This window comes from Pectinophora gossypiella, chromosome 13 (assembly GCF_024362695.1).
Source record: "Pectinophora gossypiella chromosome 13, ilPecGoss1.1, whole genome shotgun sequence".
Taxonomy (NCBI): Eukaryota; Metazoa; Arthropoda; class Insecta; order Lepidoptera; family Gelechiidae; genus Pectinophora; species Pectinophora gossypiella.
Window position 1 is genome coordinate 5,687,823 of NC_065416.1, and position 23,603 is coordinate 5,711,425.

The 23,603-nt window shown below is 36.7% G+C and overlaps 1 protein-coding gene and 1 long non-coding RNA gene across 7 annotated transcripts in view; both read right to left on the reverse strand.

The window, feature by feature from the left end:
- The window catches only part of LOC126371906 (uncharacterized), a 254,081-nt gene that overhangs the window by 193,842 nt on the left and 36,636 nt on the right, over positions 1–23,603 (reverse strand). The window lies entirely within an intron of this gene.
- Positions 4,779–9,427, reverse strand: LOC126371918 (uncharacterized). Of its 2 annotated transcripts, none has more exons than XR_007567099.1 (2): positions 9,301–9,427; positions 4,779–5,391 (listed from the first exon to the last, which is right to left on the reverse strand). It is a non-coding gene; the product is annotated as an uncharacterized LOC126371918 (long non-coding RNA). The 2 variants fall into 2 exon arrangements; XR_007567098.1 differs by lacking the exon at positions 9,301–9,427 and adding an exon at positions 5,482–6,167.

Below are 23,603 nucleotides of genomic sequence, written 5' to 3' on the forward strand. Positions count from 1 at the left end.
CGGAGTCAATAACATGGAAACTTGTAATACAGTAGTCGAGGTGGATTATTGTGTAAGCGCGCTCAGAGAGCATTAGGAAGCCCCGCGCATCAAAACTGATGGCCCGATCGATTCTACTTGTTATACTTACTGTAAACATACATACATAAACACATGCCCTAATTACAAAAGTCACATAACATACATAAACATAAACAGCCTATATACGACTCACTGCTGGCCACATGCATCCCCTCATTGAACCGGAGGGGGTATGGATCATACTCCACCACGTTGCTCCACTGCAGGTTGATGGAGGTGTGTATTTATAACTATAGCCGGGACCAACGGCTTAACGTACCCCGCGAAGCATGGAATCATCTTACTTTTTCCTTGCCAAAGGACAATCTTCCAAATTGATTTCGACAATGTCCACATCGAGAATCGAACCCGCACCTACAGATCGTGAACCTAACGCTCTAACCGCTAGACCACGGAGGCTTTTAATATATTATTAAAAAAATAACAGTTCGCCATACTATTTGAGTAAACACATAGATATTTTTGGTTAATATTTTTACACTATAAACCTTTCCGCGGCGTGTAACTGCAAAATCATAATAAACAGTATAGTGTTATATCTGTCGCAGGGATATGATAAAAACGGGGATTTGATCAATTCCCTAAGGGATTCCAAAGGGATTCCATAAGGGAAGGAATTCACTGAACCAATTTAGGGATTTGTTCAATTCACTAGATTTGTTTAGGGAAAAGATAAAATCGTGTTGTTATTTTAACATCCTCCGTGATTTGATCAAATCCCTTAGGGAATTGATCAAATCCCCATTTTTATCATATCCCTGCGACATATCTATTCCCTAAAGATCGGAAAGAAGATAACTTAGAAAAACTTATTTTTTTACATTTCTGAAACTGCCTTTTTCCAACTGCTGGCTTTTGTTTTTCCTAACTCGTTCTTCAGGCGCGATACACTCAACGTTGCTCCATATTTTCTAGCAATTTATCACGAACTGTATTTGGATTGTATGAAGAACTGTCAAAATTTAAAAACACTCAAGGGCCAGTACTGCGGAGGAGAAAATGAGGAGAAAATCTACTAAGAAGCTCAAATATAGGCGACATTTGAGCTTCCATGGTTACACCGAAATAAAAATATTATTATTATTATTAAAAAAAAGCTACAGAGTAGATTCCTGCAAATGCTGCCAAACGTCGGGGAAGGCCACGAAAAAGATAGCGCGACGAGTTGGACCGCTTTTTGAAACGGTGGCACGAACAAGCTGGGGACAGGGAGGAGTGGAAGAAGGGAAGAGAGGCCTTTGCCCTGCAGTGAGACATCGAGGGCTATTAATAATTATTATTAGAACTACATTCTGCCAGATTAATAATGGATAGGCTATCAGACGGTTACATGTGATGGAACGGGCCTTTATAGGACTGTACCGTATCGACACCGGTATCGAAAATCTCATTCTTACCCTGTGCGAGCGAGACAAACTGTTCGCGCGTGCTTCTCTTATTTTTCATGAGTATTCAATGATCTGTGATTATAGTATAGAATAAGGAGTATACTGAGCTGAGCTAGGTTTACCTCACCCCCTCGGTCTTCAAACGTATGGCGTCAGACTTGTGTGTGTGACACACACATCCACGTGTACAATAACGTTAATGTGTAATGTCTGTGTAAAACGAGGTTTTTTGTATGAAGTGTCCAGGGAGTGGCTATAGTGAGACCCAGAGGGGGTGAGGTAAAACAGCTCGGCGCCCGATACGATTTGATGCGGGGCGGAGAGAACATTCTATTATGCAGTAGTAACTATTATTCTTTATTCAATGGTATCGACTATCGCCATTAATAAGACCTTGAGAACTGATTTGTATATGTACTTACCTATATTAAATCATTATTTAACCTAATAGAAGTAGGTGCCTAGAACTTACACGTGTTAGAATGAACCAATAGGTCTCACGAACCGCTTAGTGAAGCCAATCAATAGGCAATTCTGCTTTCATCACTCCTGCTATTGGAGACCTGGAAGAAACTGTTGTACAATACATTCATTTATTCGTTAAAAATGGATGTATCTTTTTTTTTCTTGAAAATGTGAGACACAAACAGTATAGTGGTACTACCGATAGCCGATGGTTCAGTATCACTAGGTACTTATTTTTCTGTTTTTTTTTTTTACTTTTACTACGAATGTTTGCAATTCATCTAGTAGGTACTAGATCATAACCCAACCTTCAAATTTGTCACATTTCAACGCGGCTGTGCAGCTGTTGATAATTCCAGACACACATACACATAAATACATAAACAGCCTATATACCTCCCACTGCTGAGCACAGGCCTCTCCTCAATCAACCGGAGGGGGTATGGAGCATATTCCACCACGCTGCTCCAATGCGGGGATAATTCCATATGAAGTGTTAAGTATCGCACGCATAGAATAAGGAATAATACTAAGGAATAATACCGCACAGCTGCAGCATATATTATGACGAGTCGCGACTGAGACGCAAAATTAAATACATAATGGCCCCGATTCCTGCAGACACCGCCTAATTTTATTTTAAGTTATATCCGTCATTTTCATATCCGTCGAAAAGGAAAGGGACGGATGATTCAAAGCTCTTAATTTTAGGAAGAATGAGTAAATGAATGAATAACCCGGGCGAATCAAAAAGGTATGTCGCTGGTATGCAATCCGGTTGACGTGCTGTCTACTTACCTGTGTCGGGTTATTGACTGATGTAAAATTTTTAGACGGTTGTTTTAGATTTGTCCTTAAAATTGACGTGTGTTCCATAAATTTTATGCTTGTCGATTACCCGTCCTTTTCCTTTTCGGCGGATAAGAAAATGACAGATATAACTTAAAATAAAATTAGATGGTATTTACAGGAATTAGCACCAATGTCGCATGCTTGAAGAAAAGTGGTGAGTTGTAAGTTAAGAGGTTAAGAGAACAATAAAGTTAAAATCTCTATTCTTTGTTTATATGGAATGTCTTTGAACAGTGAAAAAAAATAAGTTAACTTGAGCACCACCAGGGTTGATGATAATATTTTTTTATTATAAGTACAAATTAAGAGATAAAAAAGACCATGCTAATATTACGTTTTATACAAATATTGTACAGGTACGTCCTTTAGTACCGTGTCACATTAACTTCTTTGACAAATTGAACTGTAAGTAATTGTCAAAATATGAACATATTAATGCGATAAAGTTCTAGAGATGTTGTTCATGATTGTACAGTAGGTATGTACACACTTAATTATTTATTGGAAAATACTCATTATGTCGTAAAACAAACAAACGCAATACAATAGCTTTTGAAATGAGTTCACGATTTGATTGAAATCGTAATGTAAATCATCGAGTGATAAAAGCAGCCTCAGTAAATTGATTTTTGATCACTGTTTTACAAAATGATTGTCACCTAACATGAATGTCTAATAAATATATTCATCAATTATTATTTGTTACTTTGCTATTCGGCATTTTGCTTGAAAAATAGCATAGTATTTGGAAGTGCTCTTGTAAGCTTAGTTTATTTGTATAGACAGTTAAAAATAAGTAGTCGATCTCTACAACATATATCCAGGATTCATTTAACTTAGTATTGGAACAGTCTCATAACAGCAGCTTATAACTATATTCCCAATTGGAGTAGTCAGAGATAGATTTAGCGCCTGATGAACTGAGTACCATCGCCTCACCGAGATTTCTGTTAGACCAACGTGATAGGTGGTGAACCGTCTCAACTTCCAAAATGGTCAAACCAAGTGTGTTAGTGAAAATTGCACGTAACATTAAATTAGAATTGGTATGCGCCATACCCCCTCCGGTTGTTTGAGAGGAGGTATGTGCCAGTGGAATGTATATAGGCAGTTTATGTTGATGTATGAGGTGCAAGTCCGATACAGGGTTACAAACCAACGGCTCTCCCCATTTGAAAAGCGACCGGGTGACATACAGAACCACAGTGACTTTTCAATCTAACGTACAGGGTATTAGTGACATCGTAACGAATACTGGGGGGATGATTCACACCACGACTCTGATTTAATATGAAGTGGAATTTTACGTCGCAAAATTAATGTTTCTTTGTGTTTTTTCATTATTTTCAGTTCCATACTCTTGCGACGGAAAGTTCCACTTGACAACTGCTCAGAATCATAGTTCGAATCATCCCTCAATGTTTCTATTATGATGTCACTAACAATGAACAATCAATTTAGACTCATCATCATCAGCCCATTAACGTCCCCACAGCTGGGGCACGGGCCTTCCCTATGGATGGATAGGGAGATCGGGCCTTAAACCATCACGCGGGCCCAGTGCGGATTGATGGTTATTAACGACTGCTAATGCAGCCGGGACCAACGGCTTAACGTGCCTTCCGAAGCACGGAGGAGCTCGAGATGAAAACTTTTTTTTTTGTGGTCACCCATCCTATGACCGACCTTTGCCGAAGTTGCTTAACAATTCAGACTAAATATGAATAAATCTAGGCACGCCTTCTTTCAACCGATTCCAATATGCGCGTATTCGCCTGACGGAGCAGATAAGCCATTGATTCTCGTACAAACCCAAACATTTCCTTACAATGGTGAAACAAAAGATTTTTGACTACCTATATAAAAGGTAGGTAAATAGGAAAATGGTGTTATGATAATACTGATATGTTTCAGAAATTTATAAAGTGGTGTTTACCTGAAGGGCACAGCTAGATGTTATAGACCGGCGAGCATGAGACAAAGAAAACTCCCTTTGAATTTGTACAATGTATATTTTACAGTTATAATTATTACAGTACAACCATGGGCAGGTAAAAACCCTATGGAGGGAGACAGGTCGCGCTTTGGTCCGTCAGGTTAATTGTCACTCCGTAACAACCATGGGATATCACTATGTTTAAAAACACTGTCCGTACACCTGTAGGCACCTCACTTACTCGAGGACCTCCGACTATCAGGCCTACCTGAGGCGTTCTGGAATACCGTACAGGTGATGAGTTGAGGCCGGCTCAGGCCAGGGCGTGCTGGACGATGGCGGCGCAGCGGGCCTACTGTTCCGCAGCTGGCGGGCTGCACGTCCACCGGTCAACCTCGCAGTCCTTCACCGAGCCTTATCCGGAGTGTTGGCAAAAGGAGAGGCGCGGCACATCCACATGCGCGCCGCACAAAGGAAAGCTTCGACGTGCAAACAACCAAGGCAAGCTCCGCCGAAATGAAGCTTGAAATAACTCTCAAATGCAGAAGAAAACAGTAGGAATCTTCATTCACAAAACATCTGATCCAATTATAAACTTCTTCTTACATTAAGACTTGCAAAACGTTAGAAAATTAAAACGTTCAAAACTTAAAGAAAAAAAAAACCCATCTGCAACAAGGAATGGCAATGATTAGCATGTGGTTCAGCTGACAGCGTGGCAATGCAACTCACGAGTGTAAAACAAAGAAAATAACTTACAGGTTCATCCGGGATAGTTGGGCATCGCTCGGATGAAACCTAAACCCACCCACTGGACCTTAGGCGATGGGATTTCAGTGATGTTGCTGAAAACAAGGACCTCGAGGTTATCACAAAGTTGGTGCAAAAATATGCACGAAGAATTGCGAGGACTCACCATCTCGGTTAAGTTGTTTATTTAAATCGAGACATCGGCTCTTGATGTCGCCGATAAATCGTGGCTTTTAATTTGCCCACATTATTGTTACGGCAGTGGAGTCTCCGGCGCTCTCGCGACGTCCCCACTTTCCATAACCTGTCTCTCAGCTCAGCCAGCTGTCAGTCTGACACAAGAACCACGAACAAAGTTGCCAAACTAGAAAAAATCTACCAAACCATAAATTCGCCGAATCAACGACAACAATCGATCGACTTGTTTGATCCCAAAATTTAAACAATATAATTATAATATATCAAAAATAAATGTTGCAGATAATTTTAATATAATAATTTAGAAGAAAATAAAATAATCAAAAATATTCGGGCCCATCGATAACCCTGCAGCGCCATCTGTGATTTCCTGCGGGTAAAATATAAAAACAACGTTATATCGTCAGAAACCACAAGATGTCGCTACAAGGCTCGTTGGTCCGAAATGCTTCGTTACAATACCCCCCTACCCACGAGAGGTTTCGAACTGGGTGAGAAACACGGCTGCCCTCAGCCATTGAGCCTGGAGCGCACAACCAGTCTAAATTTTAACGATTTTAAAAAAAAATCTGCCACAAAAGACAAGACATCTAAACAATTTATAAAAAAAAACGTAACGAAGCACAACTCAAACATATAAACAGCACAACCCTAAGCACAACAATTACCCCGACCTGTTATTCTTCACCATTCATTGATCACCTTTCACTTCTTTCATAAAGTAGCACCCAGTATCCATTTCACTGGGTGTTACCCACATTCATACCCCTGATTGAGCTGACGACTCTTATAGTGTCACTCGATACCCCTATTCTAAAGACAAAGACAAAAAACAAAACAACAGTTGCTAGAGGCTTATTTAAGGAGTCACTACCCGCTCCGTCGAAAAACAAAAAAAATAGTCAACCTAATGAGGTTTCCTATTTAAATGAATTTCTAATAAATGGCTACTATAAAGCCTAAAAAAAATGTTGTCACGAGCAACATAAAAAACTATCTTAAATAGTTGGCTATAACCGCCTAAACAAAAAAACATAAAAACGCTAAGTTGAGCGTTCATAAAAACGCTGCGTTGCAGACGCCAGTGTGTATGGGCCTTATCAGCGCACCATAAACACACTAAAAAAAAACATTTAACATAAACAAACATAAAACATCTATTGGTAAATGTACCTAGTTATTTTAAAATCAAAAGACTAATTAATAGTCTTTAACTACATAAAAAAAATGTGTTTGTTATAAATAGGTTGTTACTAGGTCCTAATGACACAAGTAACCCCAAAATTTTTTTCTAAATGTTATTGAATGTTAACCATGAAAAGGAAAAATTCTCCAATGAGTGACCGCAAGCTTTAAGATTCCCATTCTGCTTCGATTGGATGTCCCTATCGACAGACTCCGTGCATACTACACGCTCAAGACGGTGATGAAGATGATTATACAAAGCCCTAGCACGCATAAGGCGATGACGTTCCCTAGACTTCACTGCAGTATCAATCTTTGCCTGCAGCTCCTTCAGCTTTTCGGTGATAATTGGGAATTCGGCCAGTGGCTTCCGCTCATCGTCCAGTACTTCATCCGGAGAGAAACCAGTGATCAACTCCCTAAGCTGCTTCTTCATTTTGAGAACAGTATCAGCTGGTGCTTCAGCACGAATACTCACTCCATAAACCAACTCATCACGGAGCAGTGATTGTAAACAAACAGTTTGGATATCCATGGTTGTGTCTTAGTTATAATCTCAAGTTTGAAAAGAGGTTTGAAGTAAACTGAAGTAAATCTATGTTTCAAAATGTACCTGTCTGCCTCCATTACTTACTCTCTATACAATATGTACAAAACTTTCATAAAATATAAACCAAATAACTGTAATTATCACACAACATCGATACTTTATATCCCTGTATTTAATTTTCACAATAATAAAAGAACCAACAGTGTTTTATATAAATTTTGTTTTAGGTTATGTTTTCTATATATTAAATGTTTATTGTCAAGTAAATATATTGTTGTAATTATGTTATTCAATATGTAAAAGGTGGTAAAGTAAGTTTGCTACTGAATATAACTCAATAAATTTGTTATTGAAAGACAGTTCTATAATTATTTCTTAAAAACAAATAAGCAAAATGTTTGCCAAGCAGCGGCACAACTGTCAGTAAGTATGATGATGAAACTAAGTCACAAAATTCCAATTACAAACCAATGTCCTGTTATAAATGTAATTATAAAACTAGAAAGTAATTTATTATTGTTTTTAAATAGTGAAATTGTTTGTTTTTTAATTCTATGTTTTCAAAATTCAATTGTTGGGAAATCTCAAAATGCAGTACTATATGGATATTATTTGTCCAAATTGTTACAAAAAAAACTCAATACTGATTAAAATTATTTGCTAGCTAGCATCAAAAAAAAATGTTCAAAATATGTTTTAACCTGTAGTTTACATAATGGTTAAATAAAATGAAAACACAAATGTAGTTTTAAAAATTGACAATAAGCCCTAGAATTGGGTTAAACTTATTGCAATAAAATAAGTATTTAGGTTAGGTCTCTGTAGGAGGCCTAGAACCTTACTTATGCTAAGACAAACACAACTTAACCTAAGATGCAAACAAAACACAAACAATTCACACAAAATCCCATCACTTTTTAATAATAAAAAAAAATACACTGTTTTCACAAAATTTATTCTTAAAGTTTATGCCAACACCACTTATATTCTAAAATGGTTGTACAGAGCGACAATTTCACCAAGAAGGGCGCCACTGAAACAAAAGATTTTTGACTACCTATATAAAAGGTAGGTAAATAGGAAAATGGTGTTATGATAATACTGATATGTTTCAGAAATTTATAAAGTGGTGTTTACCTGAAGGGCACAGCTAGATGTTATAGACCGGCGAGCATGAGACAAAGAAAACTCCCTTTGAATTTGTACAATGTATATTTTACAGTTATAATTATTACAGTACAACCATGGGCAGGTAAAAACCCTATGGAGGGAGACAGGTCGCGCTTTGGTCCGTCAGGTTAATTGTCACTCCGTAACAACCATGGGATAACACTATGTTTAAAAACACTGTCCGTACACCTGTAGGCACCTCACTTACTCGAGGACCTCCGACTATCAGGCCTACCTGAGGCGTTCTGGAATACCGTACAGGTGATGAGTTGAGGCCGGCTCAGGCCAGGGCGTGCTGGACGATGGCGGCGCAGCGGGCCTACTGTTCCGCAGCTGGCGGGCTGCACGTCCACCGGTCAACCTCGCAGTCCTTCACCGAGCCTTATCCGGAGTGTTGGCAAAAGGAGAGGCGCGGCACATCCACATGCGCGCCGCACAAAGGAAAGCTTCGACGTGCAAACAACCAAGGCAAGCTCCGCCGAAATGAAGCTTGAAATAACTCTCAAATGCAGAAGAAAACAGTAGGAATCTTCATTCACAAAACATCTGATCCAATTATAAACTTCTTCTTACATTAAGACTTGCAAAACGTTAGAAAATTAAAACGTTCAAAACTTAAAGAAAAAAAAACCCATCTGCAACAAGGAATGGCAATGATTAGCATGTGGTTCAGCTGACAGCGTGGCAATGCAACTCACGAGTGTAAAACAAAGAAAATAACTTACAGGTTCATCCGGGATAGTTGGGCATCGCTCGGATGAAACCTAAACCCACCCACTGGACCTTAGGCGATGGGATTTCAGTGATGTTGCTGAAAACAAGGACCTCGAGGTTATCACAAAGTTGGTGCAAAAATATGCACGAAGAATTGCGAGGACTCACCATCTCGGTTAAGTTGTTTATTTAAATCGAGACATCGGCTCTTGATGTCGCCGATAAATCGTGGCTTTTAATTTGCCCACATTATTGTTACGGCAGTGGAGTCTCCGGCGCTCTCGCGACGTCCCCACTTTCCATAACCTGTCTCTCAGCTCAGCCAGCTGTCAGTCTGACACAAGAACCACGAACAAAGTTGCCAAACTAGAAAAAATCTACCAAACCATAAATTCGCCGAATCAACGACAACAATCGATCGACTTGTTTGATCCCAAAATTTAAACAATATAATTATAATATATCAAAAATAAATGTTGCAGATAATTTTAATATAATAATTTAGAAGAAAATAAAATAATCAAAAATATTCGGGCCCATCGATAACCCTGCAGCGCCATCTGTGATTTCCTGCGGGTAAAATATAAAAACAACGTTATATCGTCAGAAACCACAAGATGTCGCTACAAGGCTCGTTGGTCCGAAATGCTTCGTTACAATGGCACATAAACCTTCTCCAATGAAATCCGCTCAGGCTGTGTTCATCCACGTTATTCCTTATCTAAACACTTCGTTATCCACTCGAAATCAAATAATGTTCCCGCAAATTGAGAATGGCAAAAATAACATCCAATACCGAACGGCAAACGAAAACGAAAAGGATTTCAAGTTTAATCCAGTTAAATCAGACTTTTGTCGGATTTCTTTGGGTTAATATTTTTTGGGCTTTTTTTAAAGGTCTATCGGATTTGCGTGGTTCGGAATTTATGGGTGCAATTATGGTAAGAAGTAGCGGTGTCAAGGTAGGACACATTAGAGGCAGAGAAAGGTCGGGGTAATATGCTGATTACGTAGGAGAAAACAAAAGGTAACTACTTAAGTAGGTATTTGAAAAAAGCTAGCTATTTTGTGGCGTAACAACGAGTACGTTACGCCACAAAATAAAGAAAATACGATAAAAAGCAAGAAGGAAAATACTCACACGTGAGTAAATTCTTGATAACAATTTCATCAATTTCTTTTCACAAGCGTATCGTGGATTCCTGGCAACGTTCTGGCAAAGAAAAGTTATCAGGAAAAATACTCGAAACATATTAATATGGTGTACAGGATGTATATATCTATGTGACATATTTTATTGTTTGGATTCTTATTGCCAACAATATGAATATTGAAGGAGCATATAGGGTATGAAAATATGTATCAGCGTGGACTTAGGTATAAAAAATCCCCCTTGCTTGATGCTGCGGCAATCCCGCATTAATTAATCACAAAATTTACAAAGAAAAAAATTTGTATAAATGAATTTACGAAAAAGGATATTGTCAAGGGCAAAAAGTAAATTAATTCACAATTTGCGGCTAACTTCAGCATGAGTATATGCCTTTATAGAAACTTTCCCTTAGCTTATCTTATGCCATTATTGCAGGAATTTCACATTGGTATTTTGAAATCGGAACAGTGTAGTGTATTGATTGCTTACTATTTTCACGAATACTTAATTAGTTAGGTACCTAGGTTAAATAATTTGTGATTCGTGTTAAAAGTCAATATAATGGCGTATCAAGCGCAGTCCAGAATAAACAGAAACGCTTCAATAAATAAAACCTACAATCTTGTAAGTAAATATTTGATGAAGCAACGTTTCGTTACAACGAATCAGAGAAAATTAGACTGAAATATGAACGACAAAGAAATACTATTAGGTACATTATTCCGTTTCTCATCATGATGTCTTCGAATTTCTTTGTAAGCTGTTACTTTTTTTTTGATAAAACATTACCGCCTTAATACAGAAAGAGAACTGAAGGTAATAAGTACCAGCGGGGCTGCACGGTACCTGAGTCGCGCGCGGCGCGAATTATATCAAGGGCTTCGACCAATAGACGCGGCAAATGTTATCTACGATGGACGTCGTGCGGCTATATATCGAAGCCGTCAATATAATTCACGCCGCGCGCGACGCGGTTGTCATGCTGCGACTCGCCAATGAAGCCTTGCGACCGCACACAATTTAAAACTCTATGACCTCTGAGTAAGGTAGATCGCGTGACACAGGGGTCGCTGGCAGACGCCCCCGGTGAGCCATTGTCCTTCCGTACATGACATTTATTTTTAACAAACTTTACTATGACTATCAGTTTGTGATGAATAAAATTTCAACGATGAACTCGTAATGACTTTATCCCAATAGAGGTAGTCAGAGTGAAGATAATCCAAGTACCTACGCCTCACTGAGCTTGTGAGCCGTGTCGCGGTCTATAATGGTCGTGCGAACTGCGTAATGTAATCTACATAGATTACACGTCCCAATGCGCGACTCTGATGCGCTATTTAGAAAACAACTCTTCTAATCTATATGCGTGTATGTACACATATACGACCAAGTTCATTTTTCATTAGAAATTCACCTTACTACAATCTTGGATTATCATTTTTGCTTCGACAGCCGTCAAAATATTCATACGATACGGAAAGCGAGTGAAGTTATAATTGGGTAATTTCATAGATCAAAGATAAGTTATGAAATTCTGATTATTAATTAAAGACAGATTTAAAACTGACGAAAAACATTTTTTTCTTCTATTTAACTTATGTATGAATTTTAACAAAGAAAAATGCGAAAATAAATGCGACATTTTATCACGTTTTTCTATGACATCACAGGTTTGTTTTTAATACAAATTCCATAGTAATATCGTGTTTTGACGTTTAGTAAAAAGTAATTGTTGGAAAATACCCTATTGTGATGATTGATGAATTACACAAAATCGTTTTAGGAAAGTATGTTTGTGAATTTTATAGGATGGAAAGACCTTCATATCTTAATCTCAAGCCCAATAATTTCGTGCCCGCAAGCCTTATTGCCTTGTTAAGTTAAGGAAGACGCAAATTACTTCGTAATAGATTGACGACATATTGACAACAAAAGACCAAGAAATATTTTGTGTCTTTGTAATGGTGAAAAAAAACGAATAAAGAAAACTCACTATTACGGCAACAAAATAAATAAATACCTACTCGCAGATTTGATGAATGGGTAAGTAATTGCAATTTATATCGTCTTGTGAGAATACCATTATGAGAAAAGTTTCCTCAGTGATAATTGAAAGAGATTTTTCAATGTCTAACATGAAAGATAAAACAAAGAGTCCTCCTAAAGAAAGTCTTAAAACTCATCTTCTCTTAAAAACTTACGGTATGAATTTATGACAAGTATGCACATCCTCCGACATATTTGGGGTTCCTCACGATGTTTTCCTTCACCGCTGAGCACGTGATAATCATTTATGATCCAAACATAATTTCGAAACTCAAATTCGACAATCATTGGTTTTGGCCGGTGCTGGATTCGAACCTGCAACATCATAGTGAGAAGCAAGCGTTCTACCAACTGGGCTACCACGCCTTTTTCAAAATAACTAAGTATAAATATCATTTTTAGAAATTTCTTAGCGGATTTTCTTCGACATCGAATGGTTATTCCGTATAATAAGTAAACTATTTCTATCCTGTTCAAACTATAATTTAGTCTAGCAAAAATGGAGATGTCCATTATAGCCTATTAGGTGTAGGTATTCATGAAAAGACATGACGTTGATTGCAATTTTTTTTAATATTATTGTACGTTATAACGAGCAAGAATGTAGAACTGAACAACCCAATACAGGAACGCTATTTTGATCCGAGCAAATTCCTGAGTGAATGTCTATCCCAGAGCGCCGCGCGCTGGAGGGTAAAGTTTCCAAACTGCAAAAACTTTGCTGACTTGAATATAGTCCGTTACGTTATAAAACATGAATACTCTGCGTAAAATCTTAAAATATACCCTTCAGAACATCTCTAAGTATTCCCTAAATGTCACAAAAAGACCGTTTTCAATAACCAAGTTTTATTTCATAAAATCTCTGCCAAACCCAAAAAACGTTTGTGTAAATCAAACCACAAAATCGTCGTGTAGTAAGTATCAATAAACGTCAAAAGACAAACTGAAATAAAAAATAACAACAGATATACCTCAGGCGAAAACAAAATGATTGATCCTTTCCATTTCATCAAACGGAAGGTTTGACCCAAAAACTTCTAACTCCTCACCCTAAAAAATATTGGACGTTATTCGAGGACTTTTCAATATCCTGTAGGCTCGTCTGGGCGTAAAGGGTATACTGAAATGGACCTTTAAAAGGACGTGCAAACGGGTCCGTGCGCTTTGTTAGCTAACTTACTTTTTCATAGACTATTTTATACAGGGTTTTAGTGACATTGTAACGAATACTGAGGAGTATAATTCTGTCGCAATAGTATGGAACGAAATATAATTTAAAAAGCACTAAAATTTTCATGAGTTTTCCGACAGAAAAAATCACTTGATATCAATTCAGAATCACTAACACCCTATACACGAGGGAATATAATATATGAATTAATTTATATACGAATGTTCTTGTAATAATGTTAGAAGTTAAAAAACCACTTACAAATACATTGTAACGAAAAAAGTTAACTGTTTTTACTGGGAGAAGTACAAATAGTATTCAGAATATCATTTGGAAATTAATCATGACTCAATAGCTACCAAGTCACATGTTACTGACATTAGTGTTGCTAAAAGACAATATTTTATGCCAAGATTATCAGTTGGTAACCTTTCATTATAAAATTCATCTTATGTCTCTTGTGACACGCAAATTTGCAAAATTACTTTCTGACTCAGCAAGCAAGGAAAGCATTTCAGCTTAGCCACTTACAGAAATATTGTAAACATCCGGTTTTAAAGTCCACTAGTAAGAGGTCAACTCATATACTCTTACAATGTATAAAGTAAGCTATACAGTGTAGAGTTTATGATTTCATTTCATAGCTGAATACACGTAGAATGGCTACCTGCAGGCAATTTTGTTACTTTATTAAAATAGTTTCATAGAGCCAAGGCGTGGTTTGAAATCACTTGGAATGTAATAGGTAATTATAGTACGGCTTTTCCTGTGATTATAAAAATCAATGACTGCAGTGCTGTTAGGGCTGTATCACAAAGATTTCATGGTGGCGCAACCATAGTATGTCATAGGCTACTTTCCAACTAGTCAAATCAGTTACTTTTTACTAAACGTTAAAACACGAAATTACTATGGTTTTTTTATGAAAAAAAAACCTCATAAAACGTAACAAAATATCGCACTTATTCTTACATTTATCTTTATTAAAATGCATAAAATTAAATATGTTAAATAGAAAGGAGAAAACGTTTTTTGTCACCTTTAGATCAGTCTTTATTTAGTGATCAGAATTTCATAATTTATATTTGACCTAGGAAACTAGGTACCCGATTGTATAAACGCTACCTAAAAAGAAAGTATTTATTATTAGAGGACGCACGGTAGCAATACAAAAACATTAAAGAAAGAAACAAAAATGAAACTTAAATACACAAAATGACATAACAGAAAGATAAATGGAACAAAAGAAATAAGTATATAAATGTTGGTCGAAAAAGGTTGTGACGTCCTGATTAAACGAACCTCACTCAGCAAAAGCCGCGGCATAAGCTTCGACACTGGTATTCTGCGGGCCCAGCCGAGTGAGGTACGGACATCGTGTTAAATTAGTACCTGCTTAAATAACATTTCAATTACTTAAATAGAATACAATACTACATCACCTGGTGTCTTGATAATTGCACAACCAGCAAGACATCACACAATTGTCGCCTTATCGAGAACCCTTTGTAAGCGGCTCTTTGAAAAATCACATTTGTATGAGATTTTATTAACAAACCACGGAATTTACACGCTTGTTTTCAATTCATTTAAAAAAAATATTATCAACTTTTGCCCGGAAACTTACATCGTCGCTAATTGATGTATCTGAATTTATGACGAATCTGATTTGCGCCTTTAGCCATTGTCAATAAGTCACAAATTATTTTAGCTAAATATTGCAGATACGGCAGTTTTCAAAATCAGCCACGAAATCAGAATGGTGATTTTTCGATAAGGCGCTTACGAGATCAACAGTAAAAAGTGATAACGATTTTTAAAGAACGGGTACTTAAGTACCCGTTAAGTAAGAATTTTATTAATAAAATTGAAGAAGTCGTTTTATTTTAGAACTGAATTATTTTCCCATGAATATTAAGGTACTTAGATATTAAAAATACTTAAATCAGGAACGGTAATCACTCGGCAGAATTAGGATATGGCATTATGAACGCAAATAATTCGTTTATAAACAATTCAGTTTTCGACTTTCTACTTAAACGGAATTCCTAAACGTTACGGTTTCCTAAGTAATAAGTATTTACCTTTTGGTTTGCCCGCTTCAGTTTAATTCTATTTCTATTAGCTCTTTGTGATTACGGATCCGGTTTGTGGTTTGTGTTGTTCATATTCACTTATTCGCTAGGTATTCATTTAAAATAGAGTTACGAAACTGTTTTTAAGTAGGCTACATTTTCGTCAAAATAGGCAGCTTGTTTGGAGCTTTCAACTTCTCTTAGGGAGTTCACGATAGTACAGTGTGTTCCTTTACTCATGACTCAGAAATTTTAAATACGTTAAGGTTGTTTGGAAGAAATTGCTGTCTACAGTCTCTTAAATATGTTCTTCGTAATACCAATTAGGATTATTATTAAGCCGCCATAAGCCAACCTACAGTAAACTACTACAGTAAGTTACGCCAAAAATAAATGTTATACCTATGGGTTGCTTTGAACAAAAAATATCACATTGATAACACATATTCATAGTGCAAGAAGATGGTGAAAAATGATGAATTCATCATCTTTTTGACACCAAAAGGTATACTCCACCTACATCTCTTTCCCGACGATTCTCTCAAACATAATTCTCTTAGACCACGACTTGAGTTGAGGTTCGCGCCCACTAGGACTCCTCAGGTGAGAGCCCTCAACGCTCCCCATTTGTACGGCCAAGTAGTTAATGCCATCTGCGACAAATACTTTTACATTAAGTCACGTCAAAAAAAACCCCTTTCCAGATTTATGAGAGTGAGGTAGACATGCCTCACTCATGTCACATGAATCAATTCATTAAGCTATTTATGATCTCTCAGCTACTCTGGCGATATAAACGTCGTAAAGCACCCGGTTCGAACATAAATTATTCCTATCTATAAACTCAAACGGTACTTACTTGATAGGGTAAACGAAGCTTTCAAAGCGGATACCTTGATATTTACAAACGAATAAATTTTTAAAACGTCATTTTCAATTAATATTAAATACGAGTAAATATCCGGAATAAAAAAGTCATTAATAAGGGAAAAATAAATCAAAAACATAAATCTGACTCGGACGAGACTACGACATGCTTTGATTGACTATACAAACTTATCTAGGTATGTATCGAAGCATTTCGCATGGACGGACGGAGGACCCGGTGGTATAATATTTAACACGCTCGTCCCGGCTTGACAAGAGCTACTGTGGTTTCAAGTCCCATCCAAGTCAGGATTTTTTTCAATTTAGTTTTTTCTTTGTACCTTTTCCTAAGCACGAGTGTGTGCTATAAAAACAAAAAATCATTAAAATTACATTTTGCAGTAAGTATTATAAGGATTTTAATTCTCAACATTCCAAATACAAATTGGAGAGTGTTTCGACTTTTTTGATGAGTTTAACCAACAAATTTGAGAATGAGGTTACCGTAGTAACATAATTATATCATCCATTATGAAAAGTATACTGGCTATACGTACTTGTGAAAAATGATTTTACCTTGAAGTCGTTCAAGCTGTAAATATCTTAAATCTTAAACAAACAATAGGTAAAAATACAACTTCGTAACAGTGAAAGAATTTTCAAATTCAAAACTATTAAGTCCTATAGTTTCATATTTATGTTCTGTTTTTGTATTGCATATTATTTTTCTTTTATGAATCTGTTACTTGACCCTGATTTGAAATTCGTATACCCTTGCTCCTAAACCTGAATGTTTAAAAGGGTCTGCCTATGATAAACATACCCTTATATAAGTCTATAATAAAAGGTAAGGCAACCGGCTCAGTCGTAGGTCTAAAATTTTATGCCAAGAACTGTTTTATCTGTAGCCCCTACTTTCTTATTCAATGCCAATCCACTTTTTATTGAAGGAGATAAAATATTTGCTATGTCAGAACTTATTTTTTGTTGGACGAAATATGTCTTGAATGACAAGTAGATACCTATTTATGCAGTAATCGTCTGGACAGAATGAGGACCCGTTGGTAAAGCACATTGCTTTACATATACACTACACATTGACGTTATCGTACACGCGCACCTGTGTATGTGACGTCTGACGCCCATACGATTGAAGACTAAAGTAATACCGAGGGGGTGAGGTAAACCTAGCTGAGCCGCTGGCAGGGAGCGGAGAGTTGCCGTTCTGTACATAGTATTATTCCTTATTCTATGGCTGAGTGTAGGTACAAATTAGCGATGTTCCTGTATTGCTCGGCGCACGTTTTTCAATTAAATTCACGTCGGAAACACTCGGTCTGTTAGTGAACTGCGACCCGGTATAGGAGTTGTAAATAATAGTATATTAAAATGTATCTTCCCATAGTATTGCATACCGATAGACCACTGTCGATAAACTGTCGTGCAGTCATGAGCAATATAATGTACCCACATTAGGACTCTGTCGCACTAACATATTTGACAATTAGTGAGACTTACAGTTCAATTTCTCAAAAAAGTTATTGTGACATGGTACCAAAGTGTATACATATTAATGCTCGTGACCGTACGTGGCTAAACATAGCTGGCGAGGAGTGGGTGAATGTATCCTATACACCTCTGCCCACCCCTTCTGTGTTACAGGCGTCATGCTATGATACGTTGTTGTTCGTCAGCCTCGTTCTTTTCGGCGTGGAATTCTCTATTTTTGTGAATCAAAGGCCAATTCTACAACTTCCTTATAAGACATCATAGAGTAATTAGATAATGGTTTAATAACTTTATTTTAGCTTATGTCATATTTGCCTACAATAACGTTGTTTTACATTCATTCAGTCTCACTGAATAAAAGTGAATCACTAAAGTATACAGGGTGGTAGTGACATCGTAACGAAAACTTTGGAGGATGATTTGCGATGGAAAATCTCACTTGATATCAACCCAGAATCACGTTCTGAGTTGATATCAAGTGGAATTTTCTATCGCAAAAGTATGGAACTGAAAATATAAAAAAAATATTCATGAATTTTCTGACAGGAAATTCCACTTGATATTAACTAAGAACTCATGGTCTGAACCGTCCCCCTCAGTATTCGTTACGTTGTCACTAACATTCATACCTACTTGTATGGCTACCTCTATGTACTTGTACGGGGTGTAAGTGACATCGTAACGAATACTGATACGATTGATTGAGAAGGATGATTCAGCTCATTATTCTGAGTTAATATCAAGTGGAATTTTCCATCGCAAAAGTATAGAATTGAAAATGATTTAAAAAAACTACAAATAAAACATTAATTTTGCGACGGAAAATTCCACGTGATATTAAGAATCATGGTTAGAATAATCCCCCTCAGTATTCGTTACGATGTCACTAACATCCTGTATACTCATCAATAGCGTGACATGTTTGTAATATTATTATTCTAAAAGCAACACTTTACATACTTCAAACAAGTACGATAACAATTTACTAGGTCATTGACCTAGCATGCTTATACAAACAGAAAATATTTAAATTAGTCATGACTTTTTTGTTTGAACTAATGAAGAAGTACTAGTAAGAGTAAGGGAAAAGAGACAAATATTAAGAGTTATTGAGGACAGAAGAGGCAAGCTGATTGGACACTTATGAAGGCTCGATACGCTTATGAAGATAGAAGGAAAAAGAAGAAGGGGAGAACCCAGACAAGCTTACACAGACGAACGTCGTGTCTTATAAGAAAGTCAAAGAGTTGATCCTTGATCGACAAGAATGGAGAATGCTGCACCAACAAGAGCGTGGCTCTTAAATTAATGATGATGATAACTTTGTTTAGTGACGATTATTACCTCTGAAATTTCCGATTTTGCCTAACTATTGACATGGAATAAGGAATGAATACTACGTATAGAATGGCCTCTCTCCGCTCCCAGCGGATGAGCTAGGTTTACCTCACCCCCTCGGACATGGTTTAGTCTTCAATCGTATGGCGCCAGACGTCACACTCACGCGCGTAAGATAACGTCAATGTATAGTGTCTGTGTAAAAAGAGGTTATTTATATGAAGTGTCCGGGGTATGCTGTAGATTTTGTTTTGTTAATCAATGTATTAGACATTATTATCGATGTACTTTTGTGGGAGACAACTAGAAAATAAAATATCAACCAATATCGACTAGTGCTGTATGTAACCTCCATAAGCCATCTAGCCTTGCAGGCTGAATAATCCGGAACAAATGCAAATCTAGCACAAACACACAAACAACGCTAGGCCCTAACAACAAAGGGTTTTCATGCATTTGGATGCTCGTTTCCGTTTGGCTTACACCGGCTTTATTTCAAACTGCAGCATAGAATAAAGTATATAGCTACTATGTATAGAACGGTAATTCTCCGCCCCGCACCAATTCATATCGGGCACATACCTCACCCCCTCTGGGTCTTACTTCAGGCTTAAATGGCTTTAAGCCGCTAAAGAGTACGGGAGAGCGCACGAACTGTATGTCTCGCTCACACTTTCGCGTTGGGCGGCTCACGGTGAGATTTTTCTTTGAATTAGTTATGTTTTAAGGAAAAAGGTATAATGTTATTTTTTATTTCTAATCTTCTCAAACACTTAGATATATACTCTTTCACATAAAATATAAAACAATAAGTACTTAACCATTTTTTTGTTTTTCAAACAAAGCAAACTTTGAATGCAATTCTAATTTATAAACAATGTGGCGCGGCGGCTCTATGCCTGTTTATTGCTACGACGCGTAGTAGAACGTAGCAGCTACGCAATTGGATTATTTACTCTCCGGCTACGGCGTAGATAAGGAGGACTTCAAAGTAACATAACAGATTTTCCTCATCAAATAGGTGTTATATTTGAAACGTATCAAATTACACGAAAAATATGAAAGCATGTTATATCAAAAACGTTGAATTATGTACTTATGAATCAAAAAACTGGCTAATCATACTTATTAATTATGAAAAAATGTAACTATGTTGGAGGCTATATTGTTGTTCCACATTTGATTTATGAAATTTTTTTTAACTATATTAAAGGCTATAATGTTGTTACACATTTGATTTATATACTTTATAAATACATGAAAACATTTTGATGAATGATGAACCGCATAACCGCGCGGATCACTGCGTGCTATCTTCTTCTATCGTGTGGGTTGTGAGGTAAATTACCAACCCCATCAACCCTGGTGTCTGGTTTGGCATCCGCATTACCGCGTCCGCACGCCGCGGCGGTACGCGGCGTCGTGTTAGAATTGCCTTAGTTGTATTTCCTTGGAGACTTTCCCCTCTAATCAGCCGGGGTGAGAGCGTTGAGCACACTCCACCACGCTTGACTGCACCTAAGAATTTCGCCTTATTCAGAAAAGCGTAAAGTATAAATTGAAACATGTCTGTATTATCGTATTTCTACCTTCGAAGGCGTAGGGTTACTAGATCCAATAACAAACTAAATAAATAGTATAATAAATAAATAAATGTCTATTTTCTTGTAAACAGTGTTTTAACAAAAACTCTCCGCCAAACTGTAAAATAGTTTATTGATAGAATCAAACTCCCTTAAATTATGTTACAAATGATTGAGTTAAATATGTATAAAAGGGCTCCACCTATATAGGGCATAAACGACTACCTCCATCCTGGTATATTTGTGTAAAATATAAATTAATTTATTAATCTTGTTGTTAAAAATACATAACTAGTATATTTTTTTTGTATCATGCGTCCAAAAGTTGTTGGTGTAACTTGGATTGCGATTGAATTCATAAACCCGGGAAATTAAAAACCTATAAAAAAATGTGGCAACCCTATTTGACAGTCGTTATGAACATAAAAAAGGCGACGTACTTAACATAATATTATCATGATAGGTGGTAACGAACGCCAACAGGTCGAATGAAAGAATCGTTGATATTTTACGATGTTGACCTATCAAATTGTTTCGTGCCTACAAACTTTGTCACCATTCCGTGTTTATTGTTTCATTCTTTATTACTAACGCAGTGGTGACCACAACGTAGTAGAAAAGGACACTTACTCTTTTACTAAGCTGGCCTAGACGCGAACTGTATATCTTCCCATGTCGTAAAAATATGGATCTTTTCTAACATAACGGCCTATTATAATATGAGCAATATAGTCTGATCCCTCAAAAAATTTAAAGGTTTAATTCAAGGTTTAAATTCATTATTTTGTTCACTATTCTATTCTGTGTCCCACCTGCTTATTTCTAAAATAAATGATTCTTTCTTTCTTTTTTCTTTCTCAAGGTCCTTATCTAACAATTTCGTATTTTACGTGGCTGCAAAGCCTTTTCATTAGTTGTAACTCAGCCCACTCCACTTTGTAAAATAAATTGTGAAGCCTGAGTCTCAAGTTTCTAGCTAAACAGCGTGACTCAGTCAGCAAGCGAGCGGTATTGACATAAATACTATTATAAAAATAAAACTATCAGTATATAATTAAAGTCCAATAATAGAAAGCGATATTTGAAAATAATGTTAACGACGTCCTTTGATGACACAGGAAATTGGGTCAATACTACCTATGTCATTTCTATTTCCGATGTGATCGATAGCCCGACCTATTGCACTAAATACGAACTGCCTTGTGTAAGACGGCCTAAAAATAATAAAACATTCGCTGTACTGTAGCGTGGCCATGCATCAAACATGCATAAGAGGTAGACACGCGAAGCTTTAGAACTTGTTTCTGAGACACATGGATGGCAAGGATAGTTAGCACCATCGCTAAACGTTTTGAGAGGCGTTCTCAGTTATAAATACGTTTGTTCTCGAACGACGACACCACGACGACTAAACGACGAGACGACGTCGATTAGACGATTTAATTGAATTTTGTAATATCTGTGACGTGTAATTATTGACATTGAATGAAATAAGTAAGTATATAGAAAAGCCACCTGTGTAAGGCACAAATGACTACCTACATTCTGGTATATTTATGTAAAATATTCGACATAAAATCAATCTATTAATCTTATCAAAAATCCGAATGTTTTAAATTAATTTATGTGAATAACTGACTGGATTTCGGATTAGTGCACAGCTGGTTTTATTTGATCCTGGAATGTTCTGTACCGTTAACGGCGTATCCCTACGCTCAATTTTCGAATAAAAATATATAAAAAAATATCTAGGTTAATGCAATAGATCTGATCAGACTTGAATTCGCACTATTTTGACAGACGAACGAAAGGAAAAAGAATGAAAGGAGAAGAACACAAACAAACAAACGGATAAATAGATAACATTATATAAGTGAAATTAATTACTTACTGCTACAATCATCCCAATATCGTTTTAGTTCATTTAATTGCGAAGCTATTGAAAAGCTATACATTAATTGGGAGTTAATAAAATAACCTAGATTATCATAAAAAAGGAAATAAAATTAATTATATAAAACTTTTATGCAGCCTCTGGTGGTCACTAGTTGTGAAAGTTAATAAATAAATATATAAATAAAGTAGTACATTAATAAATATTAATAAATATAAAATTAATTAAATAAATATTAAGTCAGATATTTGTCCACAAATACGTACACTCGTGTGTCCCAATATCGACAAACTGTGGTATTTGTCGCTACGAGCACGATGCAAAGTCAAGAACCCTCAAGGGAATTGTACCTAAAGTACGTAGCACGTGTGAACGTATGCTACAATGTTGATTAATTTATTTTTCATGTCACCTTCTGTTTTTAAGTCGAAGCCAAATGACTCTACAGTAATTTATTTATGATTGTTTCTTCAAGGCTACGTGCAGGTGTACTAGAATTATTTTAATGGCGACACAGAAAGTGTTTATGTACAAAACGTAAAATAACATACGCTCACGACTATATCCCAATTGAGGTAGTCAGAGGTACATCCATCGCAAGCTGAACTAAGTACCTACACCTCACCGAGCTTTCTGTTAGACCAAAGTGATAGGTGATGTATCGCCGTATAA